This window comes from Triticum aestivum, chromosome 5D, assembly GCF_018294505.1.
Source record: "Triticum aestivum cultivar Chinese Spring chromosome 5D, IWGSC CS RefSeq v2.1, whole genome shotgun sequence".
NCBI lineage: Eukaryota > Viridiplantae > Streptophyta > Magnoliopsida > Poales > Poaceae > Triticum > Triticum aestivum.
In genome coordinates this window covers 356,762,192-356,773,160 of record NC_057808.1, presented here as the reverse complement: position 1 = coordinate 356,773,160, position 10,969 = coordinate 356,762,192, and the positions used below count along the sequence as shown (strand labels likewise).

Sequence of the window (10,969 nt, the reverse complement as noted above, 5' to 3'; positions counted from 1 at the left end):
CAACAGATAGAAGCGGGATACAGCTGACATACAGTCTCAAAAGCTACAGCTGAGGCCAGAAGTAACATTGGTACATGCGACATAGGAAGCGTAAACCAAAAGAACATCGATCTAACAGCGTCATGCAGAAGAGCTAGGTGAGGCAGGGATCGCACCGTAACTCCAAGGTGGCGAGGAGAGCTGATCATGGAGCGGCGTCATCACCAGAGGCAGCATCCTCGGATCCAAGGATGGCATCCAGCTACTCGTCGTCAGCGCCGCAGAGTAGAGCAATGGCAGCAAGGTCCTCGAAGGAAGCAGGAGGGGCGTCGGGCCCGTGGAGGCGTGCCTCCTGGATAGCACGGCCAATGGCCGTGTCGACATCCGCAGCGGAGAGGCGAGCAGCCTTGTCCTTGATGGCTTTAGCAAGCATGGGGGAGTAGGTGGCTTGCTTGCCAGCTAGCCGCGCACTCCGCCGCAGCTTGTCCTTGGAGACGGACTGATCGCGCTCTGACTTGCGGCGCGCCTTGCGAATGATGCACTCGTGCGTGTCCAGGTCCTGCAGGGGGAGGGCTGCGTCCAAGGCTACATCAGTCAATGGCAGAGAAGCAGAGGGCGAGAGATTAGATTGATTGAGCATGGGGGGGGTAGAGTGCTTACCAGCCGCACGGGAGGACTTGCCCGCGGTGAAAGTGAAGGAGGGAGGCGCAGCAGTTGCGTCTGCAGGAGTGAGGACCGCAGAGAACGCAGAGGCATTGGACTGAACCAGCGGGCCCACGGCTAGTGGAGCGACAGACATGTTAGTGCACGGGCGAGGTGGCACCACGGAACCCACCTAGGCAACCGGGCGTATGACAGGCGGGGAATGTGTGTCGGAAGGGAGTGCATGCACCACGTCTAGCGAGTCTGAAGCGGCATGCAGAAGCGGTGCATGCATGTCATCCGAGGCGGCCGAATCATCGTCGGAAATGATGAGAGGCTGGCGCCGGGAACCATGGAGGGTGAAAGGTGAGGCCAGAGCTGACTGGTTTGTGTCGGATTCATGAGACTCAGAAGGGGCACGGGGGGCGACCGGCCTAGTGCCACCGTAGGTGGGATCGACACGCCACCCCGCACGTACCACGGAGACGACAGGAGCAAGGTGAGCAGGAGAGAGCGGCCGTGGAGAGGCCCGCTGAGAGAGAGGTGCAGAGTCACCGTCAGAGGATCCATCACTGAACGGATTAGCACCTTCACCGTGGTGCCAACGGGAGACCTCTACAACTTTGGCGATCTTAATCTCGTTTATGGGTGGGAGCTGAATGACAATGCCTGGAGGGGCTGGCTTGCCAGATTGGAGAAGGACGAGGGCACGGACCGACATGTAGTCGATACCATGGAGGCAGAAGTCGTCTATGGCGCACACGTCGCCAAGGAAAGTGAGGGCGAAGCGTATGCCATCCTCATGCCATAGCTCATGTGGAAACTCAGAGACTTCGACCTCTGCAAGGTCAGTGTATGTGGCAATGGAGCGGTCGACGTGCTCGAATGGCTCAATAGTGATAGAGTTTCCCTCGTACTCAATTGGGCCGTGGCTGATCACGTCATCGCGTGAAGCCAGTGTGTGAAAGGTGAGGCAGGCGATCCCCCTCCAGGAGCCGCCCATGATAAATGCGGGGTTGCCGCAAGTATGCTGGATGGCTCGACGGATGAGGGGAGTGGGGTTGGGGACTGGGGTGCGAAGGTGGACGAAAGCAAAGCGTCGTGGGCAGTGAACGAGACAAGGAGGAGCTACGACTAGTGGCATGTCTCCATAGGGAGGCAGCAGCCCGGCCTCATGGGCCGGACGGGGCAGATCATCCTCCGTGTTTGTCTCGGAGACGTGAGATGAGGCTCTAGTGTATTGTGAGGCGAGGAAAACGTCGGCGAGCCGATCCCTCAGCTCCTGTGTGTCGAAGGGTGGGAGAGCGCGTGTGGTTGAAAGCTGATGGGAGTGAAGTAGGCGTGGGTGGAGGTGCAGAGGATCGTGGTGGAGAGGGAGGTGGCGGGGCTCGTGGGGCGGAGTCGACCGGAGTGCCGTGGAGGATGAATGGTGGGGGGACGCAGAGAGCGGGGAAGGGTTCGGAGAGGATGATGGGGACGTCACCGATCATGAGTGTGTGGGATGCGCGAGCCGCCGTCGATGAGGAGCCGGCGGAGTCCATGCCGTGAGTGCAAAAAGCTGGGTTAGGTTGAGAATGGAAAGCGTCGGGGAGGGGAGGGAAGATAGGCCAGATGCGCCTGTACCTGCAGTCACTGCTGCGGTGGCCGTTCCTCCAACAGCGAGCACAGCGGACTGGGTCACAGCAAGCTTCGACGAGGTGATCTTGAGCTAGGCAGCGGAAGCAGCACTGCTTTCTTTGTGTTGGTGGAGAAGTGTGAGGGCATCGATGCGGAGTGGGGAGACGTCGAGGGGTTATATAGGGGGGAGAGGGTGCGGGTGGCTGTGGTCGAGGGTGGAGGAGAGAAGGGCATCTCTGTACGAGCTCGTCGGATTGTGGTTGGACTGCACGGGTGACATATCCGCCGTCAAGGCGGCTGGGCCCATTGCGTGTGACAGAGAGCGAGGGGGCGACGGGCAGGGGCGTGGTGACCGAGCGGCCGTCGTAGGCTAGGTAGATGGATTAGGCTTGATCATGAGGTCTAGATGCCGGTCATGGGTAGCGAGAGGGGTCTGTGGCGACGGGCAGGCGTGCGGACTCGTCGGTTCCCAAGGCGAGATTCGCTGTAGATACGTTCATCGGGGGCGCGCGTGGGGCGACAGGGGGCGGCGCAGTCGTGCCCGGATTAGACGCGGGGCGGGCAAGCGGTTCGTCCAAAATTGGCACGGACAGAGAGACAGAGAGGAGGTTCTGGGGGCTCGCGCCAGCTCCATCTGCATGCGCCGAACCAGGTGCACATACGGATCTTTTGATAGATTTGGTGGGGCAGGGGGCGCCGCACCGCCATCATGATGCATGGGGTGGGCCAGCGGTGCATGCGCAGCAGGGCGGACGTGCTGCAAGCGTGCGACCGCGGTGGGCTGCAGTGTCGTGCGGGTCTGGAGGTGCCGACGCTCAAAGGGGCCAAGAATGGAGTCTGATCGAGGGGGCAAGGTAGGGTAAGCAAACTTGGTGTAATGATGGAAAAAACGACTGCAGTGAGCAACGGCTTGTTCGAGCTGGTCAAAGAGGAAGATCCGAAACCCTTCAAAACCTATGGACCCAAGATTGAGGATTTGAATTTTAATTGATCGGGAGAGGACGCCAGACTTGTACACATGCTCATGAACTTTGACTGCTAGAAAATCTTGTTTGACCGAAAAGCAGTGGTTTAGGGCAGATTCTACTAGTAGTTCATTAGGTCTAACAGTAATTGGTAGGAAGGTAACCCAAAACAAATGCGTGTGCTGAGTGTAATTTGCATGTGGTGTAAGCTGGCAGGAGCGGATAACATTAAGCATACGGTAGAAAAAGCTTATACCAGGCCGTTGACTACGCTCCTTAGAGAGAACAATAGTTGTGGACGCAGGTGGCAGCAGAGCAGGATCGACTGTCGGCGGCGAGGAAGACGTAGGCCCGAAAGACGAAGGCGAGGCCGACCCCGATGGTGAGCATGAAGCACTCCCCGTAGGCGCAGGCCAAGGGAAGCGGAGCAGGATGCCCAGCTTGTGAAAGTCACCCATAGAGGCGATGAGCGCGGCAACGTCAGGCGAGGCCACAGTGAAGGAGAAGTAGGAGTCTCCGTCGTCCGTGACGTTGAATTGGTGGTGGATGCCGCCGAAAAGGCAAGCTAGGATGAGGCCCATCGTGGCGGCATCAAGGGTGAAAGGGAATTGTATGACGCGCGCATACATGCGGCATCCATGCGGCTGATTTGGTGGACGCTGGGAGACGAGCGAGCGGCATTGTGCCCATGCTACGCTTTCAAAGTGGAGTCCCAGATCCTCTGGAATTTGAAGCAGGTGAGCCAGCGGCATGCACGTGGCAGTGTGGGGCGGAGAAGGTGGAATCGGAGGCAGGGGTTCTCACAAAAGAGGAGTATGCGCGGAAGCAGAGTGTGGTTTGGGTGAGGATGATCTCGGCTATACGCGCAGAGGCAACATGGAAACGATAAACGAGGGGAGAGCATTGGGCAACGAAGAAATCAGCAGCAGCACCGCCAAGAACGGCCTGAAGCAGGGCGGCGACGATAGTGGCATCAAGGAGGCGGTTGGAGTAGTGGAAGACGATGTAGAGCGGCGAAGCGAGGTGGATGGCTGGGGTGGTGATGTCGAGGTAGAATGAAGCATCATCCTCGAACTCCAAGCCCATGGCATTGCCACAGCCCAAGAAGCAGCGGAGCGCAACCTACCCGGCTTTCACATAAGGCGGGTCGAAGAATGACGATGGTGGAGGAGATACTGTGGGGAGGAGCTCGTCTAGTGGACTGGTGGCTAGCGTTGGCTCCGGCGAGAAGGTGGCCGGAGGGTTTTTGGAGGCTGGTGGTTGGCCCTCCTCCGGTGAGGTGGAGGAGAGGGGAGCGGGAGCGGGAGCCATCCCCGTCTTCCCCCTTCAAAAATGTATCGGGGGGGTCAGGTTTGATGTGTCCGGCTGTAGATGCATAGAATGGTGGACAGTGCCGGTCGAAATGGTGAATAGTGAGGATCGGAGTCCACTTCTATAAAATTATGCTACGCCATTGGGCGTACTCTCAAATATATTTTTTAGATATCCATATTCTTTCCTATTGCTGGGTGCTTATTAGGTCAGCCTTTTCATCCGGTAATGCTGAAAACTCATGGCCAGTTTTTCCCTTCCTTTCTTCTTTCTTTCCGATGATGGTCACTACATCTTTACAACTTGTACTCCCTTCGGTCCTTTTTATTCCATGTATTAGATTTGTGTCAAGTCAAACTTTGTAAAGTTTGATCAAATTTATATTAAAAAGTATTGACATCTGCAATACCAAATATATATACTATGAAACTACAATTCATATTTTTTTTTTCCGAAAAGGGGGCTTCGCCCCAGCCTCAACTACAATTCATAATGAAACTAACAATATTGATTTGGCATTGTGAATGTTGATAATTTTTCTCTATAAGTTTGATCAAAATAGAGATACTTTGACTTTAGATAAAATTATATGCAGACTAAAAATAATCGGAGCGAGTAGCGCAATTTCATCCTTGGTGTACATTAATTATTACGTTATTAGTATGACCTTGTGACCGACTATCATTTGGACAGTTCCTTTCAAAAAGAGGACTTATCTTTTGAACAATCCCAATAGCTTTAGGAGTGTTGTTTACCATGATTATTGTATTATGTAGTTAGTATCAGTGTTTTGTTGGAAGCAGCTACAAATGTTCTGACGAGTACCAAACTACCGAAGTTCACGGACTCCCGCGTCGTCTCCCTGGCGGCTCGGGGGAAAGAACCGCCGCTGACGCAACTCCTTGTCCTCCCCGTCCCAGTCTTGCCTTCACTAGAGGGGCTACCTGGCAAAGCCCGGGACAGCCTCAAGGAAGGTGGCAGCGGGGCACTGGTTCTCCGTCACGGCGCTGGCGTGCAGGTACTTGATACGTCTTTTTCGTATCTATAATTTTTGATTGTTCCATGCCAATATTATTCAACTTTCATATACTTTTGGCAACTTTTTATATTATTTTTGGGACTAACATATGGATCCAGTGCCCAGTGCCAGTTCCTGTCTATTGCATGTTTTATGTTTCGCAGAAACCCCATATCAAACGGAATCCAAACGGGATAAAAACGGACGGAGAATATTTTTGGAATATTTGGAGAATTCCGGAAGAAGAATCAACGCGAGACGGTGCCCGAGGTGGCCACGAGGCAGGGGGCGCGCCTGCCCCCCCCCCCCCCCGGGCACGCCCCTGACCCTCGTGGGCCACCCGTAAGGCGGTTGATGCCCTTCTTCGGCCGCAAGAAAGCTAATTTTTGGTAAAAAATCACGGCGAAGGTTTGAGCCCAATCGGAGTTACGGATCTCCATATATATACGAAACGGTGAAAGGGCAGCAGACGAGAGCGCAGAAACAGAGAGACAGATCCAATCTCGGAGGGGCTCTCGCACCTCCCACGCCATGGAGGCCAAGGACCAAGGGGAAACCCTTCTCCCATCTAGGGAGGAGGTCAAGGAAGAAGAAGACGAAGGGCCCCCCTCTCCCCTTCTCTTTCGGTGGCGCCGGAACGCCGCCGTGGCCATCATCATCACCGCAATCTTCACCAACAACTTCACCGCCATCATCACCAACTCTTCCCCCTCTATGCAGCGGTGTAACCTCTCTCTTACCCGCTATAATCTCTACTTAAACATGGTGCTCAACGCTATATATTATTTCTCAATGATGTATGGCTATCCTATGATGTTTGAGTAGATCCGTTTTGTCCTATGGGTTATTTGATGATCAAGATTGGTTTGAGTTGCATGTTTTATTATTGGTGCTGTCCTATGGTGCTCTCCGTGTCGCGCAAGCATGAGGGATTCCCGCTGTAGGGTTTGCAATATGTTCATGATTTACTTATGGTGGGTGGCGTGAGTGACAGAAGCATAGACCCGAGTAAGTAGGTTATTTGCGTATGGGATAAAGAGGACTTGATGCTTTAATGCTATGGTTGGGTTTTACCTTAATGATCTTTAGTAGTTGCGGATGCTTGCTAGAGTTCCAATCATAAGTGCATATGATCCAAGTAGAGAAAGTATGTTAGCTTATGCCTCTCCCTCAAATAAAATTGCAATAATGATTACCGGTCTAGTTATCGATTGCCTAGGGACAAATCACTTTCTCATAACAAAAAGATCTCTACTAAAACTAATTTAGTTGTGTCTTTATCTAAACAGCCCCTAGCTTTTATTTACGTGCTCTTTATTTTCTTGCAAACCTATCCAAAAACACCTACAAAGTACTTCTAGTTTCATACTCGTTCTAGGTAAAGCGAACGTCAAGTGTGCGAAGAGTTGTATCGGTGGTCGATAGAACTTGAGGGAATATTTGTTCTACCTTTAGCTCCTCGTTGGGTTCGACACTCTTACTTATCGAAAACTATTGCGATCCCCTATACTTGTGGGTTATCAAGACCTTTTTCTGGCGTCGTTGCCGGGGAGCAATAGCGTGGGGTGAATATTCTCATGTGTGCTTGTTTGCTTTATCACTAAGTAATTTTTATTTGCTGTTCTTAGTTGTTCTCTATCTTTAGTTATGGATATGGAACACGAAATACCATAAAAATCAGGTTTACTTGCTACTCATGGAGATGGGGAACCTCCTAAAACCCTCAATGCTTGTTATGTGACAGATATTATGTACTACTTTGATAATCCAGAGAAAACCCCATTCAATTTGGTAATGGGAGTAACGTTGGATCAACGTGAATACTTTAGGGATTATCGCTTGACACAAAAAGGGAAACTATTATGGGATCAAATTTATATATTGAAGTGGTATGCTCGGCAAGTATGCTTGAGTTATGATTATACTTGTTGCTCTAGGATGAAGGCTCCACACCTTCCCTTTTCATGCAAATTTAATGATAATAAAACCTTAGCTTCTTATGCTAATGGTATATATGATTACTATGATGTGGAACAAATAGAAGAATTTGTTGCTTTTATGGGTGCTTATGAAATTGAATCTTTGTTTGAAAAGTATGAAGCTTTTGATGATGATGTTTATAGGCCTGAAAATTTTGCTATATTGAAATATTGTTATGAGAATTATGAATACAATTCTGATATTAATGCACTTATTGAGAAAGTCTCCGCTGTCCAAGAAGAGACTAATATTTTGCAGGAATCTATGGAAGAAGAAATTGATGAAGCTGTGAGCTCATTGGATGAAAAAGATTAGGAGGAGAGCAAAGAACAAAAGGAGGAAGAGCGGATTAGCTACCCATGCCCACCTTCTAATAAGAGTAACTCTTCAACTCATACATTGTTTAAATTCCCTTCGTGCTTACCGAAGGATGATTGCTATGATGATTGTTATGATCCCGTTGATTCTCTTGAAATATCCCTTTTTGATGATGCTTGCTATGCTTGTGGCCAAGATGCCAATATGAATTATGCTTATGGAGATGAACTTGCTATAGTTCCTTATGTTAAACATGAAATTGTTGCTATTGCACCCACACATGATAGTCCTATTATCTTTTTGAATTCTCCAAACTACACTATATCGGAGAAGTTTACCCTTATTAAGGATTATATTGATGGGTTGCCTTATACCGTTGCACATGATGATTTTGATGAATATAATATGCATGTGCTTGCTTCTCCTACTTGCAATTATTATGAGAGAGGAACTATATCTCCACCTCTCTATGTTTCCAACACGATAAAATTGCAAGAAACTGTTTATACTATGCATTGGCCTTTACTATGTGTGCATGAATTGTTCTTTTATGACATGCCGATGCATAGGAAGAGAGTTAGACTTCGTTGTTGCATGATATATGTTACCTTGTGCTCATTACTAAATGCCAAATCATTGCTAATTAAAATTGGCTTTGATATACCTTGGGATCCGGGTGGATTCATTACTTGAGCACTATATGCCTAGCTTAATGGCTTTAAAGAAAGCGCTGCCTGGGAGACAACCCGGAAGTTTAAGAGAGTCATTTATTTCTGTTGAGTGCTTTTATATAGTTTAAAAACAAAAAAAAAATAAAGAGGGGAACCCAAAACTTTCCAAAAAAAGTGTGAAAGTGAGATAGACGAGCATTGTGAAAGTGGGGGACGTCCTTAAAGTTGTTCAGGCCCATGGAAGCTTTGTGAATTTTAATTACAGAAAGTTTTCAATAAAAATAATTACCCCTTTTACAATTCCATTGTATTATAAAAAGAATGTGCCAAGGTTTGCCTTTAGGATGTTTACAATGCTTGTTGGTTTGTGCGGTGCAGGACAGAAACTTTGGCTGTAGTGTGCGATTTTTAGTTTTTTACTGGAAAGTCAAATGGTTCTGATTATTTTTGCAATGTCTCTCTATACAATTTTTTTATTTTTCCTAATTTTGGCAGATTTGTTCAAGTACCAGAAGTATGGTTAATGTTCAGATTATTACAAACTGTTCTGTTTTAGACAGATTCTGTTTTTGATGCATAGTTTGCTTGTTTTGATGAAACTATCAATTTATATCAGTGGATTAAGCCATGGAAAAGCTATATTACAGTAGATATAATGCAAAAACAAAATATGAATTGGCTTGCAACAGTAGTTAGAGTAGTGATTTGCTTTATTATACTAACGGATCTTACCGAGTTTTCTGTTGAAGTTTTGTGTGGATGAAGTGTTCGATGATCGAGAATGTCTCGATGTGAGGAGAAGAAGGAGAGGAAAGAGCTCAAGCTTGGGGATGCCCAAGGCACCCCAAGTAAATATTCAAGGAGACTCAAGCATCTAAGCTTGGGGATGCCCCGGAAGGCATCCCCTCTTTCTTCAACAAGTATCGGTATGTTTTTGGATTCGTTTCATTCATGCGATACGTGCAAATCTTGGAGCGTCTTTTGCATTTAGTTTTCATTTTTCTTTTATGCACCATGCTGGTATGATATAGTCTTTGGTTTATTTATAGAATTCTCTTTGCACTTCGCTTATATCTTTTGAGTATGGCTTTATAGAATGCTTCATGTGCTTCACTTATATCATTTGAAGTTTGGATTGCCTGTTTCTCTTCACATAGAAAACCGCCATTTGTAGAATGCTCTTTTGCTTCACTTATATTTGTTAAAGCGTGGGCATATCTTTTGTAGAAAGAATCAAACTCTCTTGCTTCACTTATATCTATTTAGAGAGATGACAGGAATTGGTCATTCACATGGTTAGTCATAAAATCCTACATAAAACTTGTAGATCACTGAATATGATATGTTTGATTCCTTGCAATAGTTTTGCGATATAAAGGTGGTGATATTAGAGTCATGCTAGTGGGTAGTTGTGGATTGTAGAAATAGTTGTGTTGAAGTTTGTGATTCCCGTAGCATGCACATATGGTGAACCGTTATGTAACGAAGTCGGAGCATGATTTATTTATTGATTGTCTTCCTTATGAGTGGCGGTCGGGGACGAGCGATGGTCTTTTCCTACCAATCTATCCTCCTAGGAGCATGCGCGTAGTACTTTGTTTCGATGACTAATAGATTTTTGCAATAAGTATGTGAGTTCTTTACGACTAATGTTGAGTCCATGGATTATACGCACTCTCACCCTTCCATCATTGCTAGCCTCTTCGGTACCGCGCATTGCCCTTTCTCACCTCGAGAGTTGGTGCAAACTTCGCGCGGTGCGTCCAAACCCCGTGATACGATACGCTCTATCACACATAAACCTCCTTATATCTTCCTCAAAACAGCCACCATACCTACCTATCATGGCATTTCCATAGCCATTCCGAGATATATTGCCATGCAACTTCCATCATCATCATATACATGACTTGAGCATTTAATGTCATATTGCTTTGCATGATCGTAAGATAGCTAGCATGATGTTTTCATGGCTTGTCCGTTTTTTGATGTCATTGCTACGCTAGATCATTGCACATCCCGATGCACCGCTGGAGGCATTCATATAGAGTCATATCTTTGTTCTAGTATCGATTTGTAATATTGAGTTGTAAGTAAATAAAAGTGTGATGATCATCATTATTAGAGCATTGCGCCAGTGAGGAAAGGATGATGGAGACTATGATTCCCCCACAAGTCGGGATGAGACTCCGGACGAAAAAAAAATAAAAAAAAGAGAAAGGCCAAAAAAAGAGAAGCCCCCAAAAAAAAAGAAAAAAAGAGAGAAAAAGAGAGAAGGGGCAATGTTACTATCCTTTTACCACACTTGTGCTTCAAAGTAGCACCATGTTCTTCATATAGAGAGTCTGTTGAGTTATCACTTTCATATACTAGTGGGAATTTTCATTATAGAACTTGGCTTGTATATTCCGATGATGGGCTTCCTCAAATGCCCGAGGTCTTCATGAGCAAGCAAGTTGGATGCACAC

At 47.7% G+C, this 10,969-nt stretch overlaps 1 pseudogene; it reads right to left on the bottom strand.

The window, feature by feature from the left end:
- Positions 1–241: 241 nt before the first annotated feature.
- LOC123120604 (uncharacterized) lies at positions 242–4,514 on the bottom strand (annotated as a pseudogene).
- Between the last annotated feature and the right edge of the window lie 6,455 nt (positions 4,515–10,969).